We start from the raw sequence: 21,361 nt of genomic DNA, 5'->3' as shown, positions 1-21,361 counted from the left end.
CCCTTGAAGCCACCCGTCGTTGTTCGATGGCCTCCTTAATTTCCATATTCCACCAGCTTCGTGGCTTCCTCTTTCCTCTCCAGCGGTTAACTCCTTTCACTTGTTTCATTTTTGTAGCGATGAGCAGTTCCAACTAATTATAATCCCAATTTTCCATGTGGCGTTTCTCAATTACTTCTTCTATATCGGCTGATATTAGCGCTATTTGTTCATCATTTAATTTTGCGTTGTCTTTTGGACTTCGTTGCATTTCTCTTTTGACTAGGGCTCCCAACTGTAGACTAATACGTTTATGATCATTTCCTAGGCTGTCCTTCCCCTCTTCGTCTATTTCCATTATTGCGAGCTTGCTATAGATGCCCTGCGACATTAGACAGTAGTCAATGGTTGTTTGCCTGTTACGGGATTCCCACGTGATTTGTCCCTCAAATTTAGTTTCTCTATTGACAATAACTAAGTTGTGCCGCTCACACAAGTCTAGCATTAACTTCCCGTTACAATCTGTGTATCCATCCAGATCCTCGATGTGGCCGTTCATGTCTCCAAGCAAAATAATATCGACACCGTCTCCAATCTGCTTTATATCGTCATTGAGGCACTTAACTAGATCCTTGTTTTCTTGCCTGCATTTGTCCCCGGTCCCTAAATAAACTACCCCAAGCCATGTCCTTTTGCCAGCAATTGTACCTGATACCCAGACATGTTCTTTGCAAGTTGATTTTATTCTTTGCCAATTTGTTCCTTGATGTATCAGCATACCTACTCCTCCTCCCTTCTTCTCCGTTGTTGTTCTGTTGCACCCTTCCCAGACATAGCCATCGATGAAAGGTGGATCTTCTAGATCCCTCAGATGTGTCTCGCATAGAGCGTACACACCTACTGCTTCGTCCTTTAACTGCTTTTCTATTTCTAGCCATTTCGCTCTCTTTCTACCCCCTTGCATGTTTATGTAACTGATCCTGGCGTTAAATTTCTTTTTCGTAGTTTTCTTTCTGGGCCTCCTAGTGGCCATTTTGTTGGGATCAGCCGCCATTGTTACATTTACATCGCTTCTACCTACCCCTACGCCCTGAGCCACCGTGGACCCCCTAAAAAAGCTACCGCTCGGCCTCCCAGGCGCCTACCTATCTCTTCTCCTGCCCTTCTACTGAAATGGATGCCATCTCGTCCAAAGTCTCTGCCCGAACCTGCTCTGTGCACTTCCTTGTTTATTTCTACCACCTCAAAGCCTTTCTCGAGGCCTAACTGCCTTATCTCGCGATTAAGATTCACAACGTCTTTAACAACCTCTACATTCCTTCCTTGTACCTCCGGCACTGTACACACCACGATCTGCGCTTGCTGTGCTATCGCCCTTATACCGTCAACTCCCTCAGCTAATGTTTTCCCTACTTGTGCGGCGTTACCATTCAGGACATCGTTTAGCCCCGCCGCTACCACTACCAAGTTACGCCTTGCAGCCTTCTCGGAAAGTTCACTTTTAGTCGCTCTCAGGACATCGTCCATTGTCTTCCCTGGAAACACCCCGACTGCTACCCGCCTATCACCCGGTCCAGAATAGCTCTTTTGCAGCGCCCCATGTTTGAGTCACCAGCGATAAGCACTAGGGTACTCTGCCACTCCCTCCTAACTTCCGGATCTTGCTGCCTCTTATCAGCGACTGTGACCCCATTTTCTGGAAATAGCTCGGACCCCTTCTCAGTATCGCCTCTCGAATTCCCAGCTGCCACCTGTGCGTAGCTGTTCCTGCCTGAACATGTCTGACCTACTGGCCCCTCGCTGTCCATGCCAGTGCAAGCCCCATCCACGTGGCTGGCGCTGGAATGCCCGCCATTGTGGCTTCCAATGGCGGTGTCAGCCGTTTTTGACTCGATCTGACAAAGCTGTATCTGAAGCTTACGCTTCTCTGCCCTCTCTATCTGTAACTCTGTTTCTAGAGCATCCATCCTTAGCACTAGTTCGCTGTTCGCCTGTTCAGCCCTGTCCAGGCGTGCACCTAATACGCAGAATTTGCACATAAAATCTGCGCCTTCGGCCTCCTCCACTGAATTGAACCGCGTTTCTTTTAAATTCAAAGATTCCTCACACTCCATACATCTAACCTTCAGTAGCTTAACCATCGTAGCAACACTCGATTATTGCTTCCACCAAATGCCCAGATATCTACACGCTCAAGACGAAAACACTTGAAAACACGTGCAAAATTAAAATAAAATTCTGGCTACCGCAAATGCCGATCAATCACTTGGAAAAAATAGCTATCTCTCTAAAAGTTAACGCACAAAAAAAAAACATTGAGACAACTGCCGGCCAAATAGTCCCGGCCGAAATTAGGTCACTGACCTAAATTCTATTCCTTAACCTGCACTTCCCCTAACAGCCTAAAAAACTAAACGCACTTTTAAAACTATTAAAGGAAAGTACTCATCTATTTTACGTAGTCGCTCTCGCAGTCTTTCCGGTCCCGGTCTCCACGCGTGATCCGAAGAGTACCTTCGTGGGCGCCATCTTGGGGCAAGCGCTGAAATGCGGAGCGTCGGCCGGTATCCTTCTTTAGAACGCGCTTTCGCTAGCAGGCTGAGCTGTATAAGGTTTCTGCATATATGCTCACAGTTCTGAGCACTTTTTGCTTAGTGATAAAAAAGAGAAAAGAGCTAGCGTTTGCTTACAAGCGCAGCTTTTAGAGCAAATGACCACTGAGCAGCTAGGACAGCACTTACTTTTTGGCCGTCTCAGATGCTCAAAGCGGTTATTTTAACCGCGGTGACTGCTTTATAGAGCAATGCCTTTTGTACTGCCAGAACATGACGGAGTTTATAAGGTGCATGACATGCAAAAGGCTTTAACTGCGTCTGTTGATGCAGATGAACAGCCGCGCATATCAAAAATATTTTGCATCACAGTCGTCTATTGTAGACAGTAAAATAGACACAGCAGAAAAAGATTATCCGTGATGAGTAGACCAAACTTTGACTCCTGCCACACGATGATGTACACAGCATTTCATTTCAAAACAATCAGCAACCACTTGAAGCTGCCTCCGGCTGCATGCCTAGGAGGAGACATCGCTTAAACAGTTTATTCAGCCGTTGACTTGAGGAGCCGCCGTCCATCCATTCTGTTGCCCTCAAACTGATCTTCCTCGAAGTGGCGCTAAAATGAGAGACGATGAAACTGTCATTTCGCGCCTCTGGTCGTGTGCACGCAAACAAATGAGATAATAAAAAGCGTTAAGGAAGCAGTGCGATATTACAAGCACAGGACCACGAAGTATTCCTGTGGACGCCCACCAAGCGACAGCACTAATTCGGGTGTCGGACGGGCAAATTTAACTTCACTTAAATTTGGCTTAACCTCGGACCGGTATTTGCGCGTTTGACAACGGTGCACTTCGCCTCGCGATGTGTCATTGCATGGAGAAGAAAGAGCTGTATTCGGGATGAACTTCTGTACTGCGCAGGCACCTTGCTTCCTCGCGACCGCTTTCTTAAAACGACGGCCAGTTCACAATAGAAGTTTCTTCGCGACTAGTGGAATTGACAGCCATACACTTTAAAACTTCATTAACACTTCTTTTTGGGCAAGTTGGTTCATATTTGAAAACTTTAAAAGGGCGCAAACACACACGACCACAAAGTACAAGAGACGAGACACAAGCGCCGACTGTCAACTGATTTTTATTGGAGCAAGGGAACACCTTATATACACAGCAGCATACACAATGCATTAGTTGCATTAGCAAGCCTTCGATATCTCTCTTAAACGCTGAGGCCTGTTTTTTAGATGCGACTAATCTGTTCACCCCTTGAGCGCCTTGCTTGGTTTTTCGTATCTTTTTTTCCGCAGTGTCTCTTGCTCGCACGTGCGTTCTGCAACTTCTTATCTTGTGTATGCTGCTGTGTATATAAGGTGTTCCCTTGCTCCAATAAAAATCAGTTGACAGTCGGCGCTTGTGTCTCGTCTCTTGTACTTTGTGGTCGTGTGTGTTTGCGCCCTTTTAAAGTTTTCAAATACACTTTAAACGACTTAATTTTCGCGAGGGCCTAACTTTTGCGTTCGTTGCGAATCGCAAATACCTCGAAAAATTATTCCCGTGAATAATTTGAGAAAAGGAAGGTGAAGGGGCCTATTATTTGTGCTGCGCAGAATTTAGCACTTGCGAAAAGACCACTTGCAAAATTCCAGGACGGCTGACTCGTAGGCAGGTTTTTGCAACCAAAACTCTCCGTTCATAGACTGCATTTTCACTTCCTACTCTGGCCACAAAAGTGGGTAGGTAGCACGTGGGAGGTTCACCCATCAGCCTCTATTATATTCTTTTTTGAAAAGGAGAGAGGGGAATGCTCCTTAATCTGCGTGAACCGGAAGCCTCGACGGCTGCTACCAGCTTTCAAGATTGAGTGTAAAGGGCAGCTGTTGAAAGAGTACAATGGCGCATTCCTTCGACAAATACCGGGCTCCACCTGCTTCACGTGTTTTCACTGCTGCTCTGAACAAAAAAAAATGTGCGATCGCGAGAGAGTAAAGATCATCGTTAGACACTCCGTGAATGATACGGAAGTTGACTGTAGCTCAATGAAAGTGAAAAGACGCAATGATTCATATATTTAGCTTGTAAGCCTTCACATAACTGGTAATTCAAAATGTTCCGCCTCAAAAGCAAAGCGCGCTACTTCCAATGCCAGGCAATGCGATGCAACACGTGCTGTACTCACGTTTCTAACTAGGCTTCGAGCTGCAGCTTTGAAGGCACACAAAAATTCCTGTTGCGCAAAGTGCGAAATTTATTAACAAGGAAAAAACATATATTCAAACCGCACAAAGTCAGTGCTTACTAGCGGATGGGCGAAGCGGTGTGGTATAATGTTATTCCTACTGAAAGCACATAACTGTGAGCGACATTTAGAAATAGATCTAAAAGCTTTAGCACAGACAACGACCACGAGAAAGACGGCACACAAACACAAGCGCTTGTGTGTGTGTGTGTGTGTGTGTGTGTGAGTGTCTCATCTTCCTCGTGGTCTGTGTCTGTTCGCGCTAAATTTTTTTACATTATCTATATGAACAAACTAGCCAAAAAAATAAGTTCTAATGATGCATAAAAAGAGCACAGACATTGTGGCTTACCTCGCAGATCTTCGCGTTGTCATTCGCCTTCCACAGTTCTTACGCTTCACTTTCGCCTCCCATATTTTTCTCCGTCCCTCATCCCGTGGAAAACGAAAACATCGCGCTCCTTTCTTCGCCGAGCCGGCACACAATGGAACACAGCACACTGGCATGCTATTTTTCGTGAATTAAAGCAGTTCATCAGCTCAGGATCTAGCGCAAAACAGCTTCGAACCCTCCTCAGCAGCGGCACGAAAAGCGACTTGCCCCAAGATGGCGAGCGCGGAGAAGACGGCGGCGCGGCGCATGCCAAAGCGTGTCACCACCCTGGACGGCGGCGCTGCATGAGGCACCCTACGTGGGGGTAAGTTGTGGCGCCACGGAGAGCAGCGGCCGGCGAGCGAACTAAGAATGAACTAAACAATCAGTAAAAAATCGGGGGCTACGGGGGCGGCGCCGGTGAACAGGTCGCGAAGTAATAAAGCCGGTCGTGGTTCAGTCATACAGGCAAATTACATTAACAAACACCGACTATAATATTTTAATGAAAGTTTTGGCGAAGAGTAATTAAAAGTCTTGTGTGGCCTCACCAAACATGCGGAATCAAGGGCCGCACGATGACAACTAATAACCATATTGCGAGAAGTGTGTTAGGATGCTGTGACGCGTTCGCAGGCCGAGTTGCTATGCTGCAGCTCGACCTGGCGAAGGCTTTTGACAAGGTCTCGCATGAAATAATGTTTGAGGTACTAAAACACGTCAATATCGGTAGCACAATTATTGAAGGTGTCAGGGTGGCTTACGGCGACTGTACAACGCGTATTGTAATAAACAGGGGGCGCTTAGTGAACTTGTTCCTGTTCAATCATCAGTGAAGCAAGGCTGCCCACTCTCCCCACTGTTGTTTACCTTGTACCTGGAACCCTTTTGTGTTGCTTTGTTGCACCGTGCAAGCATTCATGGCTTCAAACTGCAGTCATCAGAAGTTAGTGTTAGCTTACGCGGATGATATCGCTGTATTTTGCGAGGACAGAAGTAGTGTCCTTGAAGTGGTTCAAGTAGCCGACAAATTTTGCAAACAGACGGGCTCCCAGATTAATTGGGAAAAGAGCGTTGGCTGCGGGCACGGCAATTGGGACATGACTCCGGGCTATTTTGCAAATATGGCTTGGACGGCGACACCAGCTAAATACCTGGGAGTCCCGCTACCGTATTACAAAGGAAATAACGAATATTGGAAGGGAGAACAGGAGACTTTGAAAGAAAAGACTGCATGATGGCAAGGTCGCGGTTTCTCGATGTTTGCGCGGGCTACAGTGTGCAATGTATTTTTTGTAGCAAAGATTTGGTATGTATTACAAGTTCTCACCATGTCACGGGCGAATGTGCAAAAAATGCACAGGGCTTTTGCGGTATTCATTTGGGCTCGAGTTGGGAGAGGGTTAGTCGCTCAAATCTTTTTTGATCTTTCCGCAATGGAGGACTTGGCTTATCAAACTTGTTTGTTAGACAAATTGTGTCACGGTTCTTTTTCTTACGGGACCAAAGTGATGGTTTTTTCCGCACAATGTTACATGTTCGACTGGCTAAAACTTTACCTGATTTCATTGTTGCCAGTGGCGATGCTGTGAATCGTGGTGTAACTGGTTATCTGCACGAAATTGTTGTGTCATATCGCTAACAGCTCGGTTTTCTTTACAGTACTTGTCTTTGGTTAACAAAAAGAAGTTGTAAAAAAATTAAATTAACGTCATGATTCCAGTCCCACTGTACAGAACGGTGTACTGCGGAGGCCCAGGAGATGACGTCTTGAAAAGAGTGAAAAAGATGCCGATAAGAGCTTCTATTAAAACTTTCTTTTTCAAGCTGCACACTAATACTCTTCCAGTAAAGACATGGCTCGAGGACAAAGGAATTTTTGTGCCCTAGACAGTAAACTGTCTTTTGTGCAAAAAACCAGAAACCATTGAACAAGTTTTCATTGAATGCTGGGATCCGATCTTTCTCTGGGACATTTTACAACGCACACTTAAAAAAGAACTGCAAATTACCCCTTCAGGAATCAGGTTTTTAACTTCAGAGACTGATGATGACACACACGCGTATGACATGTTCATGCTCCTGGGCCTCCACAGTTTGTGGAAGACGAGGATGGCGGTTCGACATGCAGACATCGTTGTTCGTTCTGCACGTGAAAATTTTATTGAGAGTGTCACATACGTTGCAGAGGTGTTTCGCGCACGAACGGAGCCGCCGCAATAGATGGCTGTTCTTGAGGATTTGGTGAACCTTAAAAACTTTTAACCACGCCAGGTTTGCCTGTACTGGCGTGTTTTATTTATGTCTGTATTGTTTGAACTGTTGTCTAAGGAGGCAATAAAGAAAAAAAAAGCGTCGGAGGTTCAGTGGTAGAATACTCGCCTGCCACGCGGGTGGCCCGGGTTCGATTCCCGGCCGAAGCATGTTTCTCTTTTGGAGCACTGGTTTTTACAAGAGAAGAGGTGCAATCCTTTATACAATTTCTCGCATACAGTGGCCACGCATTACTTTCAGTATGTACATTGTCTTGTGCTATTGCTTTTGTGATTTGTCTGTTCCTGTCGTGAAGTGTTGTTTTCCAAAGCCAGGAAATAAAGAAAAGAAAACCTTGTGCCACTGTAATGGATGTGCATAGCTGGTAGGGTTTGTAACGAATTATGTTTTCTTCGCCACACAGAAAATTTTATAGCCACACCTGCAGAGTCCTACATTAATTGTTCCAAGATCGCAGCGTTATCTTCCGTACAAAGGTTTGGTTTATGGTTTATTGGGGTTTAACTTCGCAAAGCGACTCAGGCTATGAGGGATGCCGTAGTGGAGGGCTCCGGATATTTCGGCCACCTGGTGTTCTTTAACGTTCACTGACATCGCACAGTACACCCTTCTGTCCAAAGAGCAGCTGGACTGAGGAGTCAGTGGAGAAGGAGCGCAATTGGGAAGAACAGCCAAGAGGCGAGGAGGGTGGGAGGAGGTTGCATGGTGGAACCGCGCCGTTTCTTGTCATATATTGATGCCCATGCACGGGACTCAGCAGGTAAGGGGAAACACGCTGTGTATCGAGCACAATGGTTACTCGTATTAGTTAGTTATATTGATTTTAATGGCGCAAAAGCAACTGAGGCTATGATGCGCCAAACACAAGGTTAGAGTTTTTGTTAAAGGTGAAGCTTTCTATACTTAGAGTTTGTTTAAAACGCTGGCTTCCTTGACGTGTCAGTGGACGTTTAAAGAACCCCAGTTGGTCGAAATTTACGGAGCCCTTCACTGCGGCGTCCCTCATGGCCTGAGTCGCTTTGGGACGCTAAACTCCCATACACCAAACCAAACAAAACCATATTTGCACACGTTTGCAGTTTTTGTCACATCAAAATCAAACTAAAGAAAAAACAATGAGGACTGTAGGGACAGCTCAACGGTGCTGGTTTTCTCACAAGTGTCTTGAAATCACAGAAAATACACACTTCCACTCAAATCTAGTCAAAGAAGCAGCGACATGGACATGTCAGAATCAAACCGCTCACATCCACACAACGCATTCTTCCTTCGTATTTATAACCGCAACTATGGGACACTCGTGCTGCAGGCGGCGGCGCTTATCTTTTCACGTAACTATTGCACTTCATCAATCGCAGCGATGACGCGAACGATGAACAGATATTTCCAGATCGGGCTGCTGACATGTGACGTCCATTCCGAGACGCGTTTATGCAGGCAACCATGGCGCGAAACAAGATATATATGACGGTCGCATCACCTCGCGGCAACAGGAGCGAGGAAGACCAGTTGTGCAGAAAATCCGGTAATGACCCCTAACCCTACCCTAATCCAAGGTGTGGCTATGGGGACTTTAGTCAGCGTCTTCGTCACACCTGTTGAAGAAGTGGGACCAATGGCCACTGAAACTCTCTTAGACGTCCTGTGGACGTTCGTCCATGGAACGTCCGAGAGAATACCAGTGTCCATTGAGGGATGCTGTGCCCCTTCCCCACCACCCTTTGTGTAGCGTCTTTTGGGTTTGGGCCTACGAGCGGACCTCAGTTCAACCTGAGTTGCAGCTCTTACCTTCGAACATAGAGGATTTCTTCCTCCTGGAACTACGCAACAGTGCGGCGGCTGGACGGGAACAGGGATGACACGCAGGAGCCTCCTGCCGCCCGCCAAATGTGATAATAGGGTCTATTACTTCTTCCGTGTTTGCCGAGAATGAAAGTGGAAGTAACGAGCAGACAAAACAAAAAATATGTTTTCTACGGCCAGTTGAACCCCAGGTGGAAGACATTTCCGGAGCCCTCCACTGCGGCATTCTTCATAGCCTTAGTCGCTGTTGATTTATCATAGAACGATTCCTTCCTGATTTGCATTTTGTAATTTTCATATACTTGTACAGTTTGCTTCTTCTCTACTGAATGAATCCAATTTCTAACTTCTGTGTTTATTACCTGGGGCTGAAAGCTCTTCATGTCTCCGCCCTTATTTCTACCTTACTTACTGATTATACTTTCCTAGTCCTGTTTCGCCACTGCGGGTCCAAGCTCTTTCTGTATAAGTAGTATTGAAGCACCTTAGCGTCCCACCAGTTATCGCCTAATTTCCGCAGGCGTTCTTCACATAATATTTTACTCCGAGCTTCCCTGTACCGCCACGGTTGTTGCCATGGCCACCCATGGTGCTAATCTTCCAACAGCCCTCTGATTTTCCCGACTGAACTTCTGCCTTTAGGCACAAAACCGCATAGCCAAAAGAAAGCGCTGGTACCATTATTCCTTCTCATATACCTCCCTCAACTGCATAGTTGCGCACCCATAGCGCACCATGCTTAATTATCGCGGCATCTCTTCGCCCTAAGTCTGTTCGTGCTGTTCCATGTGTATCTGTCCTTCGTTGATCCATACCCCGAGATATCTATATTTCCCTGATGTGGCCATCTCATGGTCTTGCAATGTATTGTAAGCACCTCATCAGTGGAATCTTTTAAAATCACCAGACCTGAGTTAATTGTGCTAAAAGTGAAGTGCACAGAGCGCCTGCTTCGTCTCCGGATCTTGAGAGTTCAGCGCCACGCGGTGACAGCAATGCAAAGCCAGCTTCTTTCCCAATTACCTCAGCTTGGTTTTTCCTCGATGTCTCCAGCACGTGTAATTGCAACTCGGGATGTTGTGCACCGCCTTTGCAGGCAGCGTACCGAGGCCGTAGCTCACCTCCCACTTACGTGCAGTATCCCGAGCACTGCGCACCCTCTCGTCTGGATCAGCTCCCGCCTAGCGCTGACATTCGTTCCCGAATGATGTTGCGACTGTCAGCGCTAAGCTCGCTGCCCGGAATGCGGTTTAACAGCTACTTTGTTACGTTATAGCGTGTCGAATACGAGCAACCATTGTGCTTGATACGCAGCGTGTTTCCGCTTACCTGCCTGTGCCCGTGCATGGGCATTATTAATACATGGGGAAGGAACGGCGCCGTTCCGCCATGCAACCGTCTCACCCCACAACCTCTTCACCTCTTGGCTGTTCTTCCCAATCGCGCTCCTTATCCACCGACTCCTCGTCCAGCTGCTCTTTGGACGCTAGATAACGCCGCAATCTTGGAAAAGTAGGACTGTGCAGGTGTGGCTATAAAATTTTCTGTGTGGCGGTGGAAAAAATATTCGTTACAAAAGATACAAATTACGCACATCTATGTGGCAGAAGCTGCATGGCCATTGTATGCGAAAAATTATATAAAGGACTGCACCTTTCCTCTTCTAAAAACGAATGCCCCAAAAGAGGAACATGCGTCGGCCGGGAATCGAACCCGGGCCACCCGCGTGGCAGGCGAGTATTCTACCACTGAACCACCGACGCAGATGTTCCGCAAGCATACTGCCCATCTATTTATATCGTAGCTCGTTGCGGAAGTTTCCCTTCGTGTAGGTCATTGGACCGGCTGGCGTCTCCTCTGCGGAGAACTGTCGTTACAAAGCGCCTAGTGAGCGGACCGCGCCACCAATATAGGCGACCAGATTAGGCCAACAGGGGTTATCTCATCACATTATGCGTTATGCTGGTCACTGAACTTCTGTGGGATGGGTTAACAATAAAAATTACCGGGGGCACTTAAGCAACTTACGTACGGCTACTGCGAACACTCACATTCTATTCATATTCTAGTCCAATTTCACTCTAATTCCATTTCAATTATACATATCAATTCTATGCTAATTCTATTCTATTCCTTTAACTTAAAACGAACATTGTTCGTATGGTTTAGGAGGGGGCTTAGCACGAGAGAAACAAGCTTGACATGAAAGGGACGCACATAACGAGCGCTAACTTGCAGGTGAAAAAAGTGGAATCGAATTTTCATGCTCGAGGAATCAAACCCGCATGCCCAGCTATCCTCTTATGTGAGGAGGCGGCTGGATATCAAGGCCTAAACTGAACTAAGATGATCTGGGGGCTAAAAAAAACGATGAAAGGAGCATGAAAAAAAAAACAGGCAGCAGCTGCCGAACCTTCAAAGCGCTACACCGAACAGATTACTCAGCATTTAGCAGCAGATTGTTTCCTGTTTAAAACAACCGACGCCTCACTGACGCACTTATCGCTTCCCAATTTGTGAATGAATGATGCCTCAAGAAGCGCCCATGCCAGCTGCCCTTTACAGTGGGCAAGAACTTCAGTTTTTTTTTTTGAAAAGTGGTTGACAACCCAGTCAAAAAACACCACAGGATTACAAAAGAAAATTTCTGTGTTTGTCATGTTTTTGGCATGTCATATGTGTTGTCTGTCCTGTGGTCCTGCAGTCTGTCTTGTCCTGTAGTATATCTTGTTGTCCTGTGGTCTGTCTGGTTGTCCTGTAGTCTGTCTTGTTGTCCACCTTGTGTCTTGTTTGCTGTACCCCATTATTGTTCATGAAGCACTTTTGCTGCATACACATGGGTATATAGCTGCAGAGCTAGCAGTCAGCTCAATGCATGCATCCCAAAGCAATGCAGTGCCAAATACACTGTACTTGCAATAAAAGCTTGCTTTATTGAGTGAATGTAACCAGTGGCAATTTGCAATATTCCCAGCCTGTTCATGGCTGCTGGCACAAAATCGCACGCAACTTGGTGGCTTGCTGGACTTCCACGCAACCTTGGTCGCTTGCAGCTGAAAAAAAATTCAGGAATCAGTGAGAGATAACAGATTTGATATGCACTGCATTGTTTCACTGGGTGAGAAAAACACCATTTTCAGTAAGCACAATTAGTCTTATTTCACACTAGCTTTCTACAGTAAACATCATTTACCGAGACCTCGTTAACAATTATTTGCTCACGGCCCCAGAACGACTGTGTATAGTTCTATGGTGTCAAATGTTTGTTAGCTCCGAGCCACTGGCGTTGCACCGGTTAACGCAGTCTGCCTCGGAGGGCAGTGACAGCTCCGAGCATTGAGCCATAGATACTCAGAAGCTTGCTGGTCCTTGGGAGAAGTATTGGCTGGGTGACACAGTACCAAAGATTCAATCCAATTGCCTTCGTTCCATTGAAGAAAACTCACAGAAGACTCATCCACCATTCTGACTTCAAAGCGCCCATATAAAATGTGCGCCTACCTTCAAACAAGGCTGAATAGTTATGGGTATAATTTTTGCAATGAAATACCACTCAGCACCTGTAGTTCCAAATTGAATTTAAAATATATGCGACTCGACGAACAACAAGCATCACACACGAATTAAAATAACCAGCATTTGTTAAACATATACCTTAGAAGAAATACGAGACATCCACTACTCTCCAACTGTTTATGACCTTTGTGCACCAGCAAACTACACTTTCTTTCAGGCACATTTGCATGCAGAAGTTGAGCTGATCTTTAAGAATCTTTTTGGGGTGCAACAACTGGGTGGTGTTGGTGGTGATAACTTTATTTACAACTGCGGAGTTTGGGACACACAGGTCCGTGGGCCCCCGCACGGCCCCACTGCACTCAAACGTTCATGTCCCGAGAAACCAGGTTTTACCGAAAAGCAAAGGGTCCTCCCTATACATTGCATCCCAAGCCCAGAACTGTGCACTTGAAAAAAAAAGACTACGGCCTCTTCCATAAGCAAGGCTGAATGGGTGGGCCTGATGGTATGGCATGCTAACGAATTTTTTACCAGCCAAAGATGCATACACAAGACCGAACCACACCGGACAATGGCTGAGTTGCGTTCCCCTTCACGTGGCGATGTGAGGAAACATTTGATGGTGATAAATAGATGGTTCGGACTCGCAAACAATCACATTACTCGACGGCAGGACAAGAATGTTAACTATATATTAACACATAAATAAAAAAAATGGCTGAGGCTTAGCTTAGGTTAAGCCTAGTCAGATGCGAAGCATATTGTCGCCGAGTTCCATATCGAGCACGCCGCTTGGTTAGACGTTCTTCACGCTCTTCATCAGTCTCTGTAGCACGCCGCACCTTTTGCTTCTCATTCCAACGAGCAGGCCTGTCTCCGGGAGGCATCTCTATCCCGTGTACGCCTAGCAGAGGCAGGCGCACCCCCTTGTATACCGCCGCGCCAGCATCACGTGTTCACTACAGCGCACCTAGCGGCAGAAGCAGGAAACACATTGGTCGCGACGCCTCGCGCGACGGCGCCAGCTGGGCCCCCGTTTCTCATCTGCTGTGACGTCACGCACCACGTGGTCATCCTTGGTCACGACGCCTCGCGCGACGGCGCGAGTTGGGCCCCCGTTTTTCATCTGCTGTAACGTCACGCATCACGTGATATGACATGGAGGTCACGAAAGGTCAATGGTAACGACACCGCCGCGCTCGAGGAGCTGGGTTGGGCTATTTTAGTATGCTTCGCATAACAAGAAGAAACAAGCAATGAGAAAACTATTTACAATATGACTGAACCGTTCATTACACGAAAATCAGCCCCACTTAACTGGGAGCATTCCGTTTTAAGCCTTCTGTCTCCGCCCTGGGCGGGAACAGCAACCAATCAAATACTCGGGAAAGGATGCCAGCCAATCAAATACCTAGGAAAGGAGAGGTTCCGAGCACGCACACAAAAAGCACTGAACTCGCCGCGTTCCGAACCTCCGCCTTCCTCTTCGTTTCCCCTCCCGCACACGTGCATACGAGACGCACGTATGCCACGGGAACAATCACCGAAGATTCCTTATTATATAAAATGGCTGAGGCTTAGCTAAGGTTAAGCCTAGTCAGATGCGAAGCATATTGATGGCTAGGCTTGGTAATACATGGCTTTCCTTGGTTGAATACTTGGTCATTTTAATACAACCACTAGAAGCCTTCGTCGTGGGGGAAGACAACGGCATGGCTACAGCGGAACGCCGACTAACCCCGAGACGCGCGTTGGGTGCGCGCCTGGATTGCCACGGAAGCCGCATCCGCCTGCCCGGTGGAGCGAGCGTTTCACCTACACCGAGTGTGAACGCGCTTTCGATATGCGCGGGAGTGTGACGTCACCATACCACGTCATTCACACGGCGCGCAACCGTAGCGACGGCACAAGTTGGAGCCCAGTCTCTCATCTGTGGTGACGTCATTGTGTCACGTGGTGTGACGTCACCATACCACGTGGTCTGCACGGCGTGCAACCGCAGCGAGAGCACAAGTTGGAGCCCAGTCTCTCATCTGTCGTGACGTGTTGTGTCACGTGGTGTGACGTCACCATACCACGTGGTCTGCACGGCGTGCAACCGCAGCGACGGCACGAGTTGGAGCCCCATCTCTCATCTGTCGTGACGTCATTGTGTCACGTGGTGTGCACGGCGTGTAACCGTCATGAAGGGCTTGGGTTACCTATTGTAATATGCTTCGCATAAAAAGAGGAACGGCTGTCGCTGAGGGGTCCAGCGTCCAGTGGCAACCAAAAAACACTTTAATATCATAGAACAGAGTGACCGTCTTTCAAATATTTTCACAACGGTCCCCCAAGTAACATATAGAAGACCAAAAAATCTGCAAAACCATGTTGTCCATTCGACAGTCAATAAACCGAGAGCTGTAGGTTGCACACCATGCAAAAAAAGCCGATGTCAAGTCTGCAAACACATGGAAACCACGGCACTGGCTAAAAGCACCCATTCAAATTTCAAGCATTCTATCCGGGAAGACCTGAATTGCGATTCCAGCAACGTGGTTTACATGCTCGAGTGTGGCGTCTGTCGAATGCAATACATAGGCCAAACAGACAATTCCTTCCGTTTCAGATTTAATAACCACCGCTCACATACCCAATCCTCCTTCCAGGACATGTTCAAGGCAACTTTAACGCAAGCACTTCCCGACCTTATGGCCCAGGTCACTGACTCGGTCCTTAAAGCCATGCAGCCCTGGGTCAGCACCCAAATTCAGAACGCCACTAGCTCCGATTCCCCTCACCTCAAACGTAAGACAGCCTCCCGCCAGGCAGCGAAGGAACACGGTTCAGGCTCGGCAGCTGTTGGGTCGGTGCGGCCTCTCGCTGGGGTTGCGCTGGCTCCCGGCCAGAGCTAGACCGCTCCCCCGTAAATAAATAGAACAACATGGCTAGCACATCTAATAGGAATGATAAAAACCTTGAAAAATTCCAAATCATTCAATGGAACTGCAGGGGTTTCAGGGCTTGGAAAAAACGGTCACACCTCCAGCTCTACCTGCAGTCCCTAGGTGACATGCCGGCACTCGTTGCCCTGCAGGAGCCCGGCATAGACGCTAAATTATCAGGCTACAGCACCTTTCAGGGGGGCCCCTCTACTTGCATCCTGGTGAATAAGGCTTACACCGGGGTTCAGGTCGACTTAGACTTGAGTACCGAGCAAGAATATACAATGGTCCGGGTACTGCCTCTCAGACGCCGCGACCCGTCAATACATATCCTCAACATATACTGCCCTCCGCATAAGCCGCGCGTAACTTTTAATGAAATCTTCCTTCGCGCGATAAAAATGGCAGCCAAAGAGCCTCTAGTGATCGTTGGAGACTTCAATGCTCCCAGCCTTCATTGGGGCTACCACTTCGAACAGGCAAGAGGACGTAAGCTGGCGGAGCTCATCTCCACCCTCAGCCTCACGTTGCTCACGGACCCGGCGTATCCCACCCGAGTGGGGAATTCGGTAACCCGCGACACGTGTCCAGACCTTTCTCTCGTCAAAAATGCTAGAGCGGCTGCTTGGGAGAACTTGGGAGATTCTCTAGGCAGCGATCACCTCCTTCTCCGGATTACACTCATGGCGAAGGCAGCGCGCAAAAAATGGGGTCAGGCCAAGCTGACCGATTGGCACAAATTCCGAAATCACACTATCCCTCCCGTACTATTTTCCGGCGGCTACGCGGAGTGGGCTAACCACATATACAACATTCAGAAACAACACGTCACAACACTACAAACCACCGAAGAGATCCCCGCAGTGGACACCCACCTCCTGCATTTGTGGGAGGCGCGCCGGAGCTTAACTAAACGGTGGAAAAAGCAGAAAGCTAATCGCAAATTACGCGACCGCATAGTCAAACTCACAGAGCAAGCTGCAGCGTATGCTGCCGAACTCTCAGATTCAAATTGGATAGCACGCTGCGACGCCGCAGCTCATCAGATGAGCTCGAAGGGGACGTGGCGTCTCTTTCGCAGTCTAATCGACCCCTCTCAAACGAGAGGGGAGACGCAAAAGCAGCTCCGGCGGGCTCTGCAAGGGTATCAAGGTACGACGGCGCAACTTGCGGACACTCTGTGCAACAGATATCTTTGTCGTACGGAGGACCCGCCTGGGCCTGAGTACATGTACTCTGGCAGGCCTAATGAAACACTTGATGCCCCTTTTGAGTTGCACGACCTTAAGGCGGCCTTAGCAAAAATGCGCCGGGGTACGGCTCCGGGACGGGATCACATAACAGTGAACCTGTTGGCGAACCTACCGGACTCAGCCTACCTCCATTTATTAGAATACATCAACCAGATCTGGGACGGGCGTCCACTCCCTCCCGAGTGGAAAACGTCACTTGTGACGTTTATCCCTAAAACAGGTAAGGCCGTGAATACGGACAACCTGAGGCCCATATCACTGACCTCATGTGCGGGCAAGCTTATGGAGACGATGGTTCGGGATCGCCTCTCTCCATACCTGGAGAGTAAGGGCTTCTTTGCAGTTACCATGTTCGGGTTTCGCCCCCACATGTCTGCACAGGATGTCCTTCTCCAGCTGCACAGGGATGTAATACGACCCACAACTATGCAACACAATGACAAAGCCACCCTCGCCCTTGATCTGAAAGGAGCTTTCGACAATGTTAAACACGGAAGCATCCTGGCCAACTTGAGTTCTACCGATTGTGGGGCTAGGGCCCACGCGTATGTAAGAGATTTCTTGACTAATCGCCAGGCCTTTCTTCGGATTGAGGGCGAGGAATACGGCCCTTACATGATGGGAACACGGGGTACCCCTCAGGGAGCGGTGTTATCACCGCTCCTGTTCAACACAGCTATGATGCACCTCCCAAGCCAACTGGCCCGGGTGGAAGGCATTCAACACGCGTTGTATGCAGATGACATTACAATTTGGACCACTGAGGGGAGCCTTGGGGACATGGAGGCCCGCCTTCAGCAGGCCGCTTCCATAGTCGATGCGTATGCCATTGACTGTGGGCTCCAATGTGCTCCAGCGAAATCAGAGCTTTTGCATGTCAGAGCGAACCCAAAGGATAGGACAGCAATTCACATCTCTCTGTCAGGAGGTCCTATTAGAGAGGTGGAGGAGCTCCGTATTCTGGGCCTTTTCATTCACCACAGACTCAGACCGGACTCCACCATTCTGAAACTCAAGAGAGTAGGCGAACAGGTAGGGCGCATGATCCGCCGCGTTTCCAACAAGCGGGGCGGTCTGCGGGGCAGGGACGCGCTTCGGCTCGTCTATGCCTTCGTGACTAGCCGGATCCTCTACGCCGTGCCATATCTCCGCACTACTAAGCAAGACGAGGCGCGAATAGACGCCGTCATCCGCAAGGCAACTAAGCGAGCCCTGGATCTCCCGGTGGCTACCTCTAACGCCAAACTCAAGGCATTGAGGGTGCTAAACTCCTACCAGGAGCTGCGGGAGGCCCACCTCGTGAACCAATACACGCGGCTCATGCAGACGGCCCCTGGGCGCCGCCTGCTAAACCGCTTACACATCCAACACGACTGCACTCCAGAGGAGGCGGAGCGTATCCCAGTACTGTGGCGCCATATGCTCTGGGTCTCCCCGCTCCCTCGTAACATGGACACCGACATGCACGTAAACAGGCGACAAGCGCGGGCTCGGGCTCTTGAGAGACAACACGGCTCCCGACCCGGTGTATATTATGTAGACGTAGCAGGCCCATCGCCCACGGGATTTTACACGGCCGCTGTCGTTCACCAGGAAATGCACGTTGATGGACTCTCTTTTCGAGCCCCGAATTCAATGCGAGCCGAGGAAGTAGCGATAGCGCTTGCTGCCGCCCACGCCAATTCGAGAATCATCATTACGGACTCCCGAAAAGCATGTGATCATTACTTGGCAGGGGAGATCTCCCCCTTAGCTGCTTGCATTCTAAGACGGACTGCCACTGATCCAACACCCAAAAGAATCATTTGGGCTCCTGGCCACCAGGGCTTACGAGGTAATGAGGCCGCTGACGCGGCTGCCCGAGCGCTTACTCACCGGGCTCCTCATCCCAGCTCTTCTGGCTCGGAGACTAACCAGCCGCTGCTGCGATTCAAGGAAATTATAACGCATTATAGCGACATCCACCGCCTTTTCCCGGCCCCTGCAAAGGGGCTGAGTAAGACGGAGGAGCGAACTTTAAGGCGCCTGCAGACAGGTACTCTACTCTGTCCTGCGATCTTAAAGCATTACGATCCTAACACGGATGGGCGATGCCTACACTGTGGGGAGACCTGTGATATCTTCCACATGGTGTGGGCATGTACTCAAAATCCCCACCTCCCCCCTTCCCCTACCCCTTCCAGAGAGGCATGGGAGACTGCCCTTCTCAACTGCTCCTCGCTTGAGTCCCAAAGGGCTCTGGTGAAACGGGCTAGAGACGGGGCATTGTCATGCGGTGTCCCGGACTAGGGACGCCGACCATGTAGCGTGGCCACTCTGTGGCTCCCAAACTCTATTTCAGAAATTAAAAGTTTTCACCACCACCACCTCCCCAACCTCCCTCTTTCGAAACACCTCCGCGAGAAAGGTCACGAGTTTGACAAACTTAAAGTAACAATACTACAGAGTGGCTTCAAAAACACTCGTGAGCGCGAGCAACGAGAATCATATTTTATTTTTAAATTTAACACAGTGCAAAATGGCATTAATGAAACTTACGGCACCCTCACCTCTCTTCCGAGGTCAGGGGCCTACGAAATTAAACAAAGCACCACTGACTAAGTCGTATGAGGTCATACCCCTTTCTGCATGCCACACCTGTGCCGTCCCCCCCCCCGGGTGTGCTCACCTTGTGGTCACGGGAATGCCACACAATTTATTTTTTTATTTTTTCCTTTTTAATTTTACTATGTAAGCTCACATTTTTTTATATATTTTTTACATTCCTTCCAACACTTCCCCTCAACCAGGGGTGGGTGCACTATTGCTGGGTGCAAAGAAAAAGCACTACTTTAAAGGTTTTCTTCTACCTATTTCACTTTTTTTTTCGAGGTTTCTTCCTTGCTCTTTTCATTTTCTCTTTTTTTTCTTTTTTTCTGTTGTCTGCTCTCTCTGTTGGAGGGTCATATTTTATATTTTTTTGCACTCGCGGCCAGGAGAAGGAACAAGTTTTCGCATTTTTCTACGAAAGTTGTTGCTCGGCCACGCACCTGTCGAGCACCTCCCAGATGGACACGCCTGTCAATAAGCAAGCCTGTGGTGCTTAACAAAGCAGAGGCCGCATCTGGACGTTGTATTTTCTGACTGAGTACCTGTTCCTCGCACTCTCTTATTTTTTTTTTTGGTGTGTGTGTGTGGGGGGGGGGGGGGGGTCGCACTGCCTCTAATAATTTTTATGCGTATTTTTCTGCTATGTGCTTTGTGTTTCCCACTTACCTGTTCTGTGCCCACCCCTATAAAAAGGGGATGCATTAACAATGTAAAATCACTCCTGAAGAAGATCGGTCTTCCGATCGAAACGTCGAGTTCAATAAATATGTTTCGTTTAACGAAGCGTATACTTCGCTATATATTCTTATAAGCAGCCAAGCACTTCACGTTTTCGCAACCTATATATATAATATATATATATATGTATTCCCACCGGCGGCACGTAGTTGTTTTTTCTTCTGCTTTTCTAATCAATTATCTTTAAGCGATAACATATTTAGTACTATTCTCCATTGACCAACAGCACATAATGAATAAATAAAAATCCCCCATGTTCCTTGGTTTTCATATGTATAACGAGCCCTTCATTTCCCCTCCCTTGTCTGCTTAATTATATTTAAAGAAAGCCAAGCGTCGTGGCAACTACTACAACCCCGTTTCAGAGGGAAGGCTCCTAACCTCCGTCCGTCCAGGACGACAGGATGGATCAAATTCAGGGGTATTTGATTAGACGCATCACGATGAAGGTGACCCCGTGTGCTACGACAGCGAATTCCGCGCAAAAGCATTCAATTTCAAGACCACGAGGGAACAGAGTTCATTTTTGGGTGGTCGAGAATAACGCGTCACTAAAAACTCAAATTTTATCAAGAACATGAAAAAAAATTTCGCGCCCAACGTGGGGCTCGAACTCACGACCCTGAGATTAAGAGTCTCATGCTCTACCGACTGAGCTAGCCGGGCGACACGGTTTTCTCCTCCCAAAATGAGTGCCCAAAGAATGGGAGCAAGAAGTACAGGTGGCGAGAGTGAGTTGGCAAAGTGACAGCACGCGCACTTGAGCAGGTGGAGGAGGTGGAGCAGAAGGTAGGCAGCGTCGTAGAGTGCGGCCTGGCATCTGCGCCATCCTGTGAAAGTGCTAAGCGGTGTGAAGTGTTGGTTTGGTTTGGTTTGGTTTGGTTTTATGGGGTTTAACGTCCCAAAGCGACTAAGGCTATGAGAGACGCCGTAGTGGAGGGCTCCGGAAATTTCGACCACCTGGGGTTCTTTAACGTGCACTGACATCGCACAGTACACGGGCCTCTGGAATTTCTCCTCCAAAGAAATTCCACCGCCGCAGCCGGGATCGAACCCGCGTCTTTCGGGCCAGCAGCCGAGCACCAGAGCCACTGAGCCACCGCGGCGGCT

At 48.4% G+C, this 21,361-nt stretch overlaps 2 non-coding genes across 2 annotated transcripts; both read right to left on the bottom strand.

The window, feature by feature from the left end:
• Positions 1-10,917: 10,917 nt before the first annotated feature.
• On the bottom strand, positions 10,918-10,988 carry TRNAG-GCC (transfer RNA glycine (anticodon GCC)). The gene has a single exon. It is a non-coding gene; the product is annotated as a tRNA-Gly (tRNA).
• A 9,856-nt stretch (positions 10,989-20,844) lies between these two features.
• On the bottom strand, positions 20,845-20,917 carry TRNAK-CUU (transfer RNA lysine (anticodon CUU)). Its single transcript has one exon. It is a non-coding gene; the product is annotated as a tRNA-Lys (tRNA).
• Between the last annotated feature and the right edge of the window lie 444 nt (positions 20,918-21,361).

Source organism: Amblyomma mixtum, chromosome 1, assembly GCF_055824585.1.
Source record: "Amblyomma mixtum isolate Tamu chromosome 1, ASM5582458v1, whole genome shotgun sequence".
Lineage (NCBI taxonomy): Eukaryota > Metazoa > Arthropoda > Arachnida > Ixodida > Ixodidae > Amblyomma > Amblyomma mixtum.
Note: the sequence above shows the minus strand (reverse complement) of the source record. Positions and strands in the feature narration are given on the sequence as shown.